The sequence below is a fragment of the Eschrichtius robustus genome, chromosome 13 (genome assembly GCF_028021215.1).
Source record: "Eschrichtius robustus isolate mEscRob2 chromosome 13, mEscRob2.pri, whole genome shotgun sequence".
Classification (NCBI taxonomy): Eukaryota; Metazoa; Chordata; class Mammalia; order Artiodactyla; family Eschrichtiidae; genus Eschrichtius; species Eschrichtius robustus.
The window spans coordinates 13,508,279-13,525,417 of record NC_090836.1 but is presented as its reverse complement, the minus strand read 5'-3'; the positions used below and the strand labels follow the sequence as shown (position 1 = coordinate 13,525,417).

The following is a 17,139-nucleotide window of genomic DNA, read 5'->3' as shown; positions in this document are numbered from 1 at the left end:
ACTGATGGTGTAGAGCAACTGTAACTCTTATTCTTGCACTGCTGGCAGGAATGTAAAATGGTACAACCACTTTGAAAAACAGTTTAGCAATTTCTTAAAAAGTTAAACATACACCTACCAGCCATTTCATTTCTAGGTATTACTTAATATATATGAAAGCCTAAGTCCACATAAGTACTTGTACACATATATATATATATATATATATATATATATATATATATATATATATATATGATGAAATATTACTTAGCCATAAAAAAGAATGAAATATTGCCATTTGCAGCAACATGGATTGACCTAGAGATTATCATACTAAGTAAAGTAAGTCAGACAGGGAAAGACAAACCTCATATGATATCACTTATACGTGGAATCTAAAAATATGACACAAATGAACTTATTTATGAAACAGAAACAGACTCACAGACATAGAAAACAAATTTATGGCTATCAAAAGGGAAAGGGAGGCGTGGAGGGATAAATTAGGAGTATGAAATTAACAGATACAAACTACTATACATAAAATAGATAAGCAACAAGGATTTACTGTATAGTACAGGGAATTAAATTCAGTATTTTGTAATAATCTATAATGGAAAATCATCTGAAAAAAATATACATGTATAACTGAATCACTTTGTTGTACACCTGAAACTAACACAATATTGTAAATCAACTATACTTCAATTAAATATATATATATATACAATTAAATATATAAAATATATATTTAATGCCATTCTTTTATATATACACGTATATACATATATACATATACATATAAAAGAATGGCACTAAATATAAATTTATTGGCAGGGATTTTTTCTTTTTGGTCTATCTTAACTGTGGTTTCCCAACCATAGATGAATGGCTGACACTTACTATATACTTATTAAATATTTCTTGAATCCAAAATACTAGAATTGGCATGTGGTTACAGTTGTCACATATATCTGTGCCATGTTGCTTTTCCACAGATGCCCATTCTATTAAGATATGCCCTTGCTGTAAATTTTTCCTAGCCAAGCTAGTGGCATTCTGTCATTTAAAAAAGCTTTAAGCTTAGCAGTACTTTTCTGATTCTTTTCACTTGGTTACTGGGGATTCTTAAATACTGGATGTTTTAAAATATCATATGGACCCTTATTTGCTTCAAACTTGGAAACAATGCTTAGGGCTGGCGGAGATAGCTAGCTGTCCACCAAATATTTATGATTCCCTTCCATAATGCAGAGCAATTGTTGGGAAGAGGCTGCCCTGTCAAAGAGTACATTTCTCAGCCTCAGGCCCCACTAAATAATTTGTGTGGCCTGGTGTAAGATAAAAATGCTGACCCCACTTTTAAAAAATTATCAATAATTTCAAGATAATGATAACAGAGCATTAAACCCAGCACGGAGCCCTTCTAGGCATGAGGCCCTGTGCTGCCCAGGTCATCAGCCCGTGACGCTCTACCTGCTCAGCCCCCATTGCATCTGGAGTCGGGGATAAACAAGGGTGTGATTAGTTCTTGTCAACTGAACGTGAGCAGAAGTGGTAGATATCACTTCAAGCCAAGATCGTCAAGAAACACGTGTGTCTTCTCCATCCTCTCCCTTCCACCAGCTGAATATCACTGGTCAGAGTGAGCTCGGATGCCTGGGTTGTGCATGTCAGAGCCTCCACGGTCCCGGATCTCAGAAAAACTGTGTTCCACGGCTCCTGCTTTCCCCACCCTCCACTTCAGCTGGTACCAAACACAAACTTTGGATGTCAGTTAAGTAAAAAATAAATGTTTGATATCATAAGCCCCTAAGACTTGGGAGTTTCCCGTTATGGCAGCCAGCGATACCTTAACTAATACAAGAGTTGAGGAGATAAAACTCTGAGCTGAAATCCCTTAAGGCAGGCAGAGGATTCCACTGTTCTGCTCATACTAAGTCTCAACCTCCAATTCTCTCTGTTCTACGCCTGCTTTGAACATATATTAGGTTCTTAAAGCACATTTATCCATTCATTATTTCAACAGATAGTTTCTAAGTGTCTCCCATGTGCCAGCTACTGGGTACTAGGGATTCAGCAGTGCACAAGACAGATGAAGTCCCTACCCTCATGAAACATACATTCCAGTGAAGGACTCTGTTGAATAAATGAATGAAAGAAGAGATGAATATATCAGAAGAAAAATAAATAGCACCCAGGTCAGAGTGGATGGTTTTACTTCCCAGAAACTGTCGTGATACATAAGAATCACCATAATATCAGTTAAGACCATCTTATACCACTGTAGGAGCTTAGCAGTACTTTTTTGATTCATAACCTCCTTTGGGTAGCAAATGCCCCAGTATATGAATGAGTTCTAAACCATCATCCAGGAAACCTGCAACCACCCATGATAGGAGAGAAGTAGTAGAATGTGGGGAGAATTATTGGTTCCCTTCCTAATCCAAAGTTAAAAGCTTAGAGAAATACCAACTGAGAAATAGCCATTTTGCCCATAAACCAGATTCTATTCTGCCTGGCAGTACCATTACCTTTGGAAGATAAGCACATACTCTCTTAGCATAAAAAATACATAGTATTTTGGATCTTGTTGTAAAAATCTTACAGAAATAGCTACAACACAACTGTATAATAATGAACTTAAAGCAGTGTGACAACCATATATGGTATAGCAGGGCTTTCAGATTCAACATCTGGGACTTCCCTGGTGGCGCAGTGGTTAAGAATCTGCCTGCCAATGCAGGGGACACGGGTTCGATCCCTGGTCCAGGAAGATCCCACATGCCGCGGATCAGCTAAGTCCGTGCGCCACAACTACTGAGCCTGTGCTCTAGAGCCTGCAAGCCACAACTACTGAGCCTGTGTGCCTAGAGCCCGTGCTCCACAACTAGAGAAGCCACCACAATGAGAAGCCCACGCACCGCAACGAAGAGTAGCCCCCGCTCGCCGCAACTAGAGAAAGCCTGTGAGCAGCAACAAAGACCCAACGCAACCAAAAAAAAAAAAAAAAATTCAACATCTGAAGCAATAATTTTTAATTACTTTAATTTTTTTTACATCTAAGCAATTTTAACAGCAAAATATTTTTTAATTAGCCACGTGCAGAAACTATACAAATTAGCTTAAGCCCCCATTTCCCCAAACTCGAGATTTCTGAAGGCCTTGCCCAAACTCAGACATGGCCTTTGATATAAGTTCAGCCTTTTACTTTCCCTTTTCTCGCACTGAAAAATCAATCCCTTCAACCCCAGCAGAAATAAACCACTCTCGAATGTTAATTATCTACTCTGTCTTTTTACTTTTTTAAGCACAAGACATATACAAAGTATGCAGCTCAGTGATCTGTCTCAATGGGAACACACCCACATAACCACTTCCCAAGTTAAGGATTAGAATAGTCCTAGACCTCAATCCGCTTGTGTCCCTTCCCAATCATAATCCCTTCAGGCCTTCCCAGAGGCAACCTACATCCTGATGTCTAACACCATAAATTAGTTTTGTCTGTTTTTGAAATTTATATAAATGGAATCATACCATATGTATTTTCTGTTCTCCTGACTTCTTATTTTGAAAACTTTTTAAGCCTAGAGACAAGTTATGATTGTATTTTTAAAAATCCATATATCATTAACCTAGATTTACTAGCTGTAAATATTTGACCACACTTGCTCAATCTATCTCTCTCTCTTTTGATAGATGCAGGATTGGTAGATAGATGATAGATAGATAGATAGATGAATTATTAAGAAGTAAATTACAAATTATGGACATGACACCTCATTTTTAAATACTTCACCATGCATGTCCTAAGAATAAAGCCATTCAGTTACATAACCATAATATAATCACACTTAAGAAAATTAACAATTCCATAATATCTAATATCCAGTCCATATTTAATTTTCCTCAATTATGCCAAAAATGACTTTTATAAATTCATTTTCTATGCAGTATTCAATCAATTCTCTCTTATTACATTTGGTTGTTAACCGTCTCTTTAGTCTCTTTTAATCTAGTACTTAAGCCCACTCTTTTTCCCTCCATGACCTTTCCTTTTAAGAACGTCTAGACAAATTTGTCTTTAAAGCAACACACACTCTGAATTTGTCTGTTTCTCTACGGTGTCACTTAACTTGTGCCTCCATCCCCTGTATTTCCTCTGCTCTACAGATTAGGTCTAGAGGCTTGATGAATTCGGGTTAAATATTTTTGGCAAGAATACTTTATAGAAGTCTATCCTATGTTTACATCTCTCCAATACACTTTCGTATTCACTCTTCTCATATAAATTCCTTCCCAATCCTCTGTGGCTCTTTCCAAGAAGAGTAGCAATTAAGCCAGGAACCCTACAGTAAAACAAAAGAGGTTCACAGAAAGTATGGAAGAAAATCTTGTCAATATATGCATAGCATTTAACTTAGAGGGCTGCAGGATCATTTTTTTTTTCATTGAGGTCTTAGTTCCCCGACTCTCACAAAGGAAAAACGGAGTCTTAAATTTCATGTAAGAAGGACAGCTTTCTTTGTTTTCTTACTATTTTAGAGAGAGGTAGCCAAGTCTGATTTTGCAGTTACCATTTATTAAAGACAAATATTTAACAGTTCATTTCATGTCTATCAGCATCAAAAAAGGCAGAAAAAGAGAAGTGAAATAAAATTAGAGAATTAAGAGGTGAACAAAGATAGTATAGAGAAGTGACCTTTCAAGCTTTTTAGACCATGACTTACAACCAAGTATACACGAGAATATATAAAATGAAAAAAAAGTCATAAAACCATACATAAAACCCAAGAAACCCTGACACTTTATATCCTAGTCTCTCATTAATTTTTTAAAAAGAAAAGAATCTGTGTTTTATCCCTAAAATTTTTATAACCCCCCAATGGTTCATGCCCTGGAGTTGGGGGAAGAATGCTTTAGGCTAGCTAGTCGAAGTGGTTAGCAAAGAAATGAGGAGGAATTGGAGTAAGAGTAATAGCCCACCTCAGTAGAGAATTATATTTTAATTATTCAAATCAATGTTTTCCTTCAGTTTAGCATCTTATAAAGAGCAACTAGAGTCAAAAGACTTGAGTTTGAATTCTCGCCTAATTATTTTCAGCCAAGTTACCTTGAGCGTGTCCCTTGGACTTTGGGGGATTGGAGTCCTCTGCTGTGAAATGGACATGATATCAACAAGTAAAAGTTAAAGGAGAAAGGGATGTGAAAGAACTTGGCACAAAGCAGCAAGTGAAAGCTATGTTATGGTTCTAGGGAGTGAGCTCTAAAGCCATAGTACTACAACCGCCCTTTCCTTGAAGAAATCAGAGCATGTAAATCATGTGAGCTTTCAAAATCATTTTAAAGTGTGCCCCTTTGCCCTGATAAACCATCACTTCTGGTGTTTCAGACTATTTGGAGAAGAGTAAGTTAGACAGTGAGAGGCACTGGGCAAAAAAGGTCTCGGTATATAACTAAATCCTCCCTGACTGACAAGATTTTTGGATGAAGAAATGATGGAAATTGGCACAAATGACCAGCTCAAATGATGTGAATTTCCTGCGATGAAATCAGTAATTGAAAACCAGTAAAATGGTTTAAGTTTGTGCTGGTTTATTCCTCTAAGCGGATGTGTCTCGCTTATCATTTGTTTTAATTATTCCTGATGTGTTGCCTATCACATCACAAGCTTCTTCAAAGGGAAAGGAATAAGCAGTTGTCATAACAACAAAGCTCTTCATTACCCTGGGAACCTTGGACAGCTTTATTTAAAATGAAGGAGAAAAAAGAAGCCTAACCAATTAGCTTTATCAGTCTGATTCATGTTCTTAAACTGATAACAGTGTTTCCTGAAGAACTTACAATTTGATGGGGAATGTGTCATGAATATTTATGATAACATAAAACTCAGAAAAAAATTGGCTAGCTAATTATCACTTGGAAGGTGCTTCTGGTCAAATTTCTGCCCAGTGATCCATTTGATTTTTTTAAAATGACTTTTATTAAACAAATCGAAGAATTAGTGGGACTTTTGCCAACATATATCCACTGGTTCAAGAACAGCAATGAGACCTATTTAGGTTTAAACTTTAAAGCCCAGGCTTCACCCTCAGCTAATTTGATTTGTGCTAAGTTTGCATTGTTACACCGGAAATGTTCTCACCTGCCTTCCAACCTTCCCTCTCTGTGTCAGAGATACAGAGGAAGTCCCCAGAGAGTTTTAATTCTGCCCTTCTCTGCAAAATTAAAAAAGCAGATGTTTTCTTCTGGCTGCAGCAGATAAGACTGAGAAGTAATTATTGTTCTGGTCCCAAATCCCACAGGTGTTTTCATTCCTGCCCCCGTGACCACAGGAAAAATAAACAGTAAACCTAAGAAGGTCTAGGTGGGGCACTCTTCAAGTTCAGACTTGAAGCCAAATGTCTGAATATCTCCTGCAAGTGAAAAACTATGCAGAAGTAGGCAAACTCTGTCTGTAAAGAACTAGATATTAAATATTTCTTGCTTTATGGGACCTAAGGTTTCTGTTGTCACTACTCAGCGTTGCCATGCTTGAGTGAAGCAGCCTTAGACAATAAGTAAACCAGTGGGTTTGGCCTGATTTGGTCCTGCCATTGTTTGTTGACTCAAAAGGGTTCCCAAGAAATTAGATATCAGCCACCAAAGGAACAGTGCGTAAGTTCTTCAAATAAACAACGGTGAACACTTGGAAAGCATGTTCACAAAGTTGTTTTCACATACATTATTTCATTTAATCCTGAAATGAGGATTACTTTAAGAGGCAGGCATATCATTTTTTTTATCTTACACATGAGAAAACTAATCCTGGGGTGCTCAGGTGACCTCCTTGCTTTTCAAACAGCTGGTCTCTTTTAATGATCTTTCCACCACACACCCAACTGTCCTGTAAACAATGCACTTATATAGATCAAACAGAAAGAAGTATGAATGATAACAATTTCTAATTCTTATCATTATCCTATGGATAAATGTACTTAGTGCTCAAGTGAGTGAAAAAAAAAAAAAATCCATCAACACTCCTCAAGCTCTGCTGAGTCCCCCCGATACTAACTCAAGCATTAGACCAAGCTGTGAGTGACCAGAAAGCCAGAAAATTCTGTGTCCTGGGTCCCAGGATCATTTCAGAAATTAACCACATAGGCCTGGTTTGCTCTAAACTACCTACCTTCACAAACTGAACCAAGAAGGACTTCATCAATTGTTTGGGGTCAAAGAAGGAAATCTACCAGAAACAGCCCACGTTGAGTCAAATGCAGGAGCATTTATTCATCAGGATTGGGACATTACCTTAAACTCCACATATAGGAGAGATTCTTTTTTACCAAAGATTGTGCAGGCAACTATTACTTAATTATGACAATTATACAGAGTCAGGATATTGCATTAGGAAACACAGATGCACCATCTGTTAAGGAAACATGATTTAACTGATTTTTTTCCTAGACTTTAGCCTTGTAAATATTAACTCTACATGGTTCAGCTCAAAAAAGAGTCTCCATGAAAAACACTGCCAACAGGCACCTGTAAGTCATATCCTCCATATCCAATTCATTTCAGTTCTACAAGCTTTTACTGAAGGTCTCCTAAGTGTCAGGCATAGTAAAATAATCTCTGCCTTCAAGGACTTTATCCTGTTAGCAGTCAGAATAAAATACATATATAAATGAATAAGACACAAAGAACACTTTGGTGTAGGAAAGGGTTTACTATTACGTGGATCCAGAGGATAAAAAAGAGATCTGGAGAAAAAGAAGGGATATTTCATGAAGAAGAGGATCAGGGGAAGTTTCAGAGTGAATTGGCAGGAAAAAAGGGAAGACAGCTGTCCTGGCCCATGAACTGGTGTGAACAAAGACACAAGGGCAGAAAACTGAATTGCAGGTTGGGAGTTAGTTGGTTTAGAGTTTGCCATAGAGGTTAAAACCAAAAGTTCAAGGACCAAGATGCCACTGGTTGAAGGCTTTCCCCGCCCACCCTGGCTCTGCTCTCCCTTTCGGGACCTGGCCAAGGGACAGAAAAGTTTGACACAAGGAGCCTGATAAAAGAAATGTTCACATACTGAGATATAGGGAAGTCATTCTGGCTTATACATGCGTTAACTTGAATTTTATGCTAACTAAGATAGCCTGTTGGTGGCCTATCAAACACACATTACACATCTGCTTTAATTATTAAAGAAAAAGGGCACAATGACCAAAAGTAAAGAATGTCCACGTTAAAAGTAAAGATTAAATGCCCTCTTCCTGGGACACCAATGCCGGTCCTCCTTTGACGATAAGACTCCCTTCCCAGATGCCAAGGCCATGCTGACTCACTGTGTATGTGTTGTTTTTTGTTGTTTTTTTTGAAACCTTGAAGAAATGTAACCCTGACTTGTTTTGTCTAATAAATTTATTTATTTATTTTGGGCTGCATTGTGTCTTCATTGCGGTGCACAGGCTTCTCATTGCGGTGGCTTCTCTTGTTGCGGAGCACAGGCTCTAGAGTGCAGGCTCAGTAGTTGTGGCTCACGGGCCTAGTTGCTCCCTGGCATGTGGGATCTTCCTGGATCAGGGCTCAAACCCGTGTCCCCTGCATTGGTAGGCGGATTCTTAACCACTGCGCCACCAGGGAAGTCCTAACCCTGACTTGTTTGATGTTCTTTGTTCTGACAAGATATAAAACCGTGCTGAAAACCCTGTTTCTCCATAGCAGTTTCTCAGACTACTCTGGGAAGGGGGCTTCCAGGATAGTCCTCAGTTTGGCTCATATAAAACTCTTTTCTATTCTTATTATTGATTGTTTATTGATTATTTTCGTTGACAAGCCCAAGAGCCAGGACACCTCCTTAAGGCTGTTGGCCAATCTGCACAGGCTTCTGGACAGACAAACTGACTCCACCTTCAACCAGGTTGGCCTGAAGAGGCTGTTTGTGAGTCGCACCCACCGGCCGCCTCTGTCCCTTTCCCGGATGATCCGGAAGATGAAGCGTCCTGGCCAGGACACTGTGGGCAGGCAGCCGCACCAGAGCCACATCCCCAAGGCCAGGGGCAAGATCCTCCCCTTTGACCAGCTGGCCCTGGACGCCCCCCTCCCAAGGGCTGTGGCCCTGTCCTCCTCTCCAGTCCTTGAAAGGGCCAAGAGGTGTCCAGGCATCTCGGCAAGGCCCCAGGAACCCCACATGGCCACATATGCTCCAAGGGCCCAAAGGCCAACAGGCCAGCCGTGGCTACAAAAACTAACTCCAGATCCTGCATTGTTATGAAAAAGATTTTGGATGCTGAAAAAAGAAAAAAAAAAAAATGATGAAAGCCCAAGGACCATATTTAGCCTGGAAACTGTTTATTTTCTTTTGGAGTTTACATAGTATTTTTTTAAAAAATCAATTCCCACTTTCAAAAGTTGGAAATTTCACATAAGCGTTAGATTTCAGGCTCCTCTTAAAGAATTGGAAGAGCTAGCAAGCAGGCCGACCATTACTGCATGCCAACAGTCAGGGCTGTGCAGAGGCTCACCCTCAGACAGGTGTGTCCCTTCCCATGTGTCTGGTCCCCTCCAGATCCACTGTATCTACTTATGTTACCTATATGGCCTGCGTAGACATCTGAAGGGCAACAACTGGTCAAGAAGAAACATACGAGATATCTTCTAAGAACTTGAAAGAATTTCTTTATGATTAGGAAGGTGCTTAAAATTATTCTGTTCACTTCACAAAGAAGTAACCAACTATTAAGTTATAAGCCATGAAGTAATGAAATAGGAAAAATAGGTTGAGTCATCTATACTGTGGAGCAGCCTGGAATAGATAATTGAGTTGCCTATAAGCTGAAAATTGTTCATTTGATTCGATAAACAATGATAAGCAATGGGAGGTTATTGTACAGATGGAGCTAATTTTGACTTTTTCAAAAGATGTTAATTCTAAAATAAATTTTTAAATGTATAAGCTTTGTTTCAGCGGCTAAACAGGTTATTTTGTGACCATGTTGAAAATAAACGTACTGTGAGGTACATGTTTTGATTTATAATTTGGTTGACCTCAGTTTGAATCATTTGTGCTATAACTTTTTTTCAGTGCTCTACATGAATTTCAAAACACTTCCCCTAAAATCAAGCATAAGTATATGTGGAATCACAATCATTAAAATACTTTAGTTTTACAAGTTGTGTGTTTCCCCATAACTTTCCTTTTCTTTATACCACTTATAGGCAATTATTTCCAAACAGAAAACAATTCATGCCGAATATATTCTAAAGTGCATTTATAAGTAAAAGGCAATCGTTTCTGAGATATATGTATTCTAAAATTCTTTGCATTTGCTGTTGACTTTTTTTGCAGTTCACTATAAAATGCCAGTTGACTACATAAGGAATTTAAAGTGATTTCTTTCGTAACATTTATACATGCAGAGTCAGCCTTTTGAGTAAACAGTATCTCCAACAAGAACTACTTTTACCCTATATTTAAAACATTCGTGTTTCCCTTATATACTGGTATAATAATTTCAGTAATTTATGGCTTATAATATAGTTACCTTTTTTTAAGTGAACAAGATAATTTTAAGCACCTTCCTGATGATCATTAAATCAGCTCAAGCTCTCTCATCTTTCCTAAGAAACTATGTCACTGAATGCGCATGTCTCATCCTTCAGCCTTGTTTGCTTGTTTTTCATCTCTTTCTGCATTCTATTACCTCTCCTCTCCCACTTGGGTTATTGGCCAAGACTAAGTCTAGCAACAACTACTCCTTATCCATCAGCTAAGGTTATTTTTCATTTCTGTTGCCTCTAGAACCATTTGTTTTTAGAACTACAGTCTCTTTAGCTCATTACAAACGAGCTTGAATTTGACAATTGTATGTGAATTGCACGTATTTTTATTTCCTGGATAGGGCCTGCCTGATGACAAATTTTAAAATAACCTCCTTTTCAAGGCAAGGGATCTTAAGCCAACAAAAGCTTATCCTTGACAACAGAACGGAGAAAGAAGACTATAATTGTTTTGATAATCATTGGGTTTCTGTGAGAGAGGCTCACATGTGTACACAGATTTAGGTGGTGACTGTGCCAGTCACACCTCATAAATCAATCTGGCAGGTCCTTATAATCACTTGTGCTTTTCACATCGGAATCTCCTTTGTTTTTCAACGTCTTCCTTGTGCTGAAACCCCGAGATCATGTATATTATTCCAAAAGTGTTTCACCAAGGAGATGTAAACAGACTTGCCTATGTTTCCCTTGATCTATAATGTGACTTCTTGGCTTAGTCTAAAGTCATACTGTCTTTCTTTTCTGCACCCCTTGCATTCCATGTTCCTATGAATCTGCCACCAGTTATAACCCCAGTTCACTTAGCATTACTGCTTCCCAAGTTTTTCCTCCTACTTGCATATGTGTTTCATTTCACATTTTCCAAACACAATAGCTCCATTTATCAAAACATCACTACTTGGAATAATTCTCTGTATATCATTAGTTGGCAAATTTTCTGTTCATATTTTATGCTCATCCACACTCTAGTAGGAATTTGGTGGTGATTTCGAGAGCCCCTCTAACAAATAATTGCATCAAATTCCAAAAATATAACTGCTATTGAATTTCCTTTATGTGGACGTTTGGATCTCTAACTTCTTCCAGCTTAAGGTTTTAAGTTCATCTAGCATCACTGGAATTAGGTGATTTCTACATCTTCATGATCTATAGAGTAAAGCCATCTCTGTGTTCAAGAAGGAATCAGAAACTCTAAATTATTCACAACAGAGATTGACAGTGCGATATGCTAAGTTTGTAAGGACTATCATTGATCACATATTACAAACAGCTTTGGTACATATCTTACAATAGTGTCTTGCATTGCCATTCAAGTCTTATATTTAACTTTTTATGTCTTGTCTCCTCAAATAGATTCTAAATGCTTGAGAACATGGTGTGTGTGTGTGTGTGTGTGTGTGTGTGTACATGTGAGTGTGCTTCTTGGGATTTTCCACAGCTTCTAGCAATATACAGTGTACATAATAGAGGCTTAGAAATACATGAAGGAAGAAGGAAGAGGGGGAAAGGGGATGGAAAGAGGCAATGGGAATCAGAGCTCTTGAATAATACAAGGATGGGAAAAGCAGGGGGTCCAGGGATTACTGATCATATTACCAAGTCACTTGTCACTAAAATTTCAATAGGGAAGAGAAGAGGTAGATTGCGAGAGGCAGACCAGTCATATACTGCTTATGCGCTTTGGAAGAAAAAAGTCAGTGATACTGTAGAGAAAAGGAAAATTCGCAGCTTTGAAAGAGGCTGGACCAAACATGAAATATAAAGTGTGGTTGGAGAGCAATAGCTGGGTATTCAGCACATGTTCGACAGTCACTCAGTACCCAGCAGGCACTCAGCACACGTTTGGGACCCATTAACAGTAACATTTCCCCATTTCTGTGAACTTAGCCATATGCCAGTCACAGAGCAAAGGGTTTTATGTGAATTACCTAGTGTGAAAAACTCAGGAAATTTATATAAACAGGTAATCAATTCATTTTATATAAACACTTATTTAATGTATGTGACTCACCTTATTGGATTCTTGCTACAGCTCTATATTACAAACACTCTTCCAATCTCCATGTGTACGTTTATGCAGATGAGGAAACTGAAGTTACAAATGAGGAGTGACTGACCCAAGCTTTTACAACTAGCAAGTAAGTGGCTGGGCAGAGTTCAAACCCAGGTGCTCTAACTGCAGAGCCTGAAATCAGGCACGACACCTGAACTCCCGGGACTCTGTCACTTAAGTAACGTGCTTTATCAAAATAGAACGATGCACTTCTGTTTGCACGTTCTTACCCATGCTAGGCACCATAATATTAACTAATAGTTGAGTCCTACATAGGACAGTACCCAAAAGGTAGCCTCGGGACTTCATTAAGAGATTTCTGGGGAATGCCTGAATCCATACACAGGAATGAGAGCTACAAACATTTTGCTATTCTTAGGCCTAATTATGGACAACAAATTATAAACACTATACAGTGGAGATAACATACCAATTCCTCTTAGGAACCCTGAGCTCGTGTGAGCAAAAGAACAGCTTCTGGGCTCGAATCTTCTTCACTGTGTGTTGCCCCAGTTCTACACTCCTGTGCTGTGGGATTGTCTTTTTTGTTTTGAGGTCTCTAGGATCAATTCTCCGTCTTTTCATTTGCAGCTGCCTGTAGTTCTCTTAAGTGTCCCCTTTCTGAGTTTCTGGCAGGCTTTCCTCCCCTCCAGCAGGTAGAGTTTTAGGCACCCGCCCTCTTCACTTGTTTCTGGCTCAGCGAAGTCTGTCCTGCTACAGCTCTCACAGCCAGTTCCTGTCTCGCTGGCAGACAGGATCAAAGTGTGTAGATTTTAAAGTCCACTGTCGTCGGCATCAGGAATGGCTTCCTGTTCTGAAAACATCTTTCCCAGTGTCCTGTGCCACCCTATTCTCTGTCAGTCTACACATCCTGCTGGGGGCAGTGGCTCAGAGACATTCTCTTCTGTTGCTTCATACCCAGCGTTGTGTGAGCTCCCTATCTACTTTAGAATCTACCCTTCACATCCTCAAATCCCTTCCTTGTGTTCCTTAGGACCAGCCTTTATCACTGGCCCATGTCAGCGCTTTGTTCCTTTTCCATCCTTTGAGATTTCCCAGTCCTGTGGTCCTGGGCCAGAGAAGAAGCCTTAGATAAGCCTCAATTCCAATCCGTGGCACACCAGACTGTCAATTTCTCCTGTGAAAAATTCAACCATTCTGCCGTGGTTCCAGTCCTTTCATTTACATTGAGACCAGCTTTCATCAATCTTTCGGGTGTTAGTGAGAAAAAAAAAATGAAACACCCCAAATGCTTTATTCTGAAATGTGAGAATCTTTGCGATCTGAGCTAAAGAAGCTGTAACTTCAGCCACTCAACAGGTATTTTTTAATAACTTCTATGTACTAGAAAAATGGCAGTGAATAACACAAGCAAGGGCTCTGCTCTCGTGGAATTTACATTCTATGACTTTGTCGTCATTAGTTAATATTTATCAACTACATTTGATGGGGAAGACATATGTTAGGTGTGTGGAGCAGCCAATACATAACATGCCTCTTTCCCAGTTGAATTCAGAACCAATTTAGAGATAGAAGAGATAGACATATGGAGATCAAACCAACAGCTTTATTACTGTTAAAGTTGATTGGAGAAGGTGGCTTTAGATCTGCCTTTATCGGTGAATTTAAAAGATTCTTTATTCATGGGATAGTTTGACAGCTGCAGGCCACTTCCCCTCTAGAAACAGAGCCTTTACCACATGGCTGAGGGTGGATGGGAATTCATGAAGCCTGTGGACACGTTCACTCTGAAAAAGAAAAGTCCAGAATGGGTTGAGTCGGGCTCGTTCCGTTTCTACTCTTGAACTCACAAATTGGAGAGCTGAAGGGAGAGGCTAGGAGTATCATTCTGGCAGAAATCTCATCACATGGAAAAGGAGACCAGAGTGCTGGTTAAACAAACAATAAATGAGACTCTGAAAGAAAGTAGAGTCAGGGAAAACTTATTTGTCCTTGGAACACTTTATTGAGATTTATTGAGACTTCGGAGAGTCTCTAAGAGTCACGGGTCCACGAGTTCATTAACACTGATTTGGAGAGACTGTGCCATGGAATGATTTCTGTAAATGGTCCTAATACTAACGGTGAGTTTCGTTTTGAAAGCAAAAATTGCAGGTGAGGCAAAGACGTAGAGTTGCAAAGCTTTCCACTTGCATCTGAATGAAAATAAACAGTCATTTAAAATACAGCCTATATAACAGAGAAGGGTAATTGTGACAGTAATTGGAGGAAATATTTTTAATGAAGCATTACATGTAGAGACAACTTGTTTGAAGAAGCCTATCATTGGAAATTCAGTATCGCCTTCTTGCAGGCTTCTTACAGGTTTGGATTTATGAAACTATTTTCCAACAGAATCTAAGGAGAAACAAATGGTTTTCAACCATAACAACTAAAGTAATCACCAATAAGACCTCAAGTTTCTTTGGATGATGACTCTCTCACTCTGGAGACTGCTGCAAACACAATCTTATTCCAAAGCTGTTGCTTGTTTCTAGGAGATCAGGTCACACTGTTGAGTCCCCCAATTTATTTAAATCTGTTATTTTATTTCAAGTGCTAATTGTCTCTCACAACAAACAGAGACTCCTCTCAGCCGCAATTATTGGCACTACAATAGATAAACAGGGAAGCCTGAATGCAGAGCGGGAAGAGTTGCCTTGGTTACAAACCTGAGATGCTTTTGGTTATTACAGTTCTAGCCATGTTTTGAAATTTCCTAAAACACCCCAAGAGCAAAGCGTTGCATTCTTTTTTTTTTTCTTCTTTGTGGCCCATCTGAGTTAGTTTTTAATCAATATGGAGGCCTAGTCTTACATGGGTATTTGTACGAGGTATCTTCAGTAAATAACCATACAAAACAAGGCTTTCATTTAGAACATTTGGATATATGTGTTCATCCACTCTCAGAATAATGACAAGGAATCAGAATTATTGTTTCATGCTAGAGAAGCATATTATTATCTTTGCTGTATCCACAATTACACAATGCAGCCATTACACTGCATTATCCTCTCATCTCTCTTTTTTTAAAAGCAAAGAGAAAAATAAATCACCTTAGAGCCCATCACTGTTCAAGTCCCTAAATGGTATTTTCCCTCTTGAGTGCAGATTGGGTAGGGCTAGTGGGGCAGGCCAAAAGGTCTCTGCTAGTAATTGTTTTGTTTTCATGCTTCCCACTTATTTAAGAAATTGAGATTTTAAAAGTTAGGATGATTATTCAGATAATGATCTATTAATATAACTAACGGCTTAAAAAGCACATAAGAAAATCCATGCTGTCCTTCCTAGAACACACTGTTGTTTATCAGTCTGTATTATTGGCTAGTAGGAACTCTCCCTTTGCTCATGAATCTTGGTTACAGGAGGTATTTTTGTTTATTTCCAAAATATCAAGTGAGCCACCAGATGACTTACATTTCACCTACCTCAATAAAGATATTCAGAAGTATAAATGACAACTACCACTTATTAAGGACTTAATTCATGCTAAACCTTGTACTAGACTGTTAACAAATGTATTATCTAATCATTACAAAAATCCTATCACGCAGAAATTATTATCCTTATTTATAGATAAGGAAACTAAAGCTCACAATATGACTGAAAGAGATTTTTTTTTAATCCAAAAATGTTTTTACTAACAGTGTAAACTGGAATGCTTAAGAGTCGGAATACTGGGGTAAAATCCTAGCTCTGCCACTTGGGGCTGTGTGATTATTTCCAAGTTACTTAACTCATCTCTGTCATAGTCTTTTTTATCTATAAAATGGGTAAAATAAGAGAAATAGGGTTATGGTGAGAACTAAGTGAGTTAATACATGTAAAGCCCTTAAAACATTGCCAGGAACATTGTAATTATCCAATGTTAACTCTTTATTTATTTATTTATTTTTATTTATTTATTTATATTTATTTTTGGCTGTGTTGGGTCTTCGTTTCTGTGCGACGGCTTTCTCCAGTTGCGGCGAGCGGGGGCCACTCTTCATCGCGGTGCGCGGGCCTCTCACTATTGCGGCCTCTCTTGTTGCGGAGCACAGGCTCCAGACGCGCAGGCTCAGTAGTTGTGGCTCACGGGCCCAGTTGCTCCGCGGCATGTGGGATCTTCCCAGACCAGGGCTCGAACCCGTGTCCCCTGCATTGGCAGGCAGATTCTTAACCCCTGCGCCACCAGGGAAGCCCTAACTCTTTAAATATTTGGAATATTGTGTAATTTCCCAAGGTGATGATGTTTTAATGTTTCAATTATATTACTATAGTTATTTCTTATATACTATAGTTATTTCTTATATCTACAATAAGTTTAATCATTTTTATCAGAGTCACTGAAGATTACAAAATATCAGCATGGGTATAAAGTATTTCTACACCATGCTTAGCATAGCTGGATAAGCAATACAGATTTTAAATATAAGTGTATATTATTGTTTTGTTATTTATAGATTTACTACTATTTACCACTAGCTTTAACCTTTCTTTGTTACTATTATTATCTAGAGGCATCAAGGCTGATACTGTACAAAACTGTCACAAGGATGCCTTTCTATTCTGCTGTCCACCCTCCTGTAATT

At 38.7% G+C, this 17,139-nt stretch overlaps 1 pseudogene; it reads left to right on the top strand.

The window, feature by feature from the left end:
- Nucleotides 1-1,637: 1,637 nt before the first annotated feature.
- LOC137775754 (large ribosomal subunit protein eL18-like) lies at nt 1,638-9,206 on the top strand (annotated as a pseudogene).
- The last annotated feature ends 7,933 nt before the right edge of the window (nt 9,207-17,139 follow it).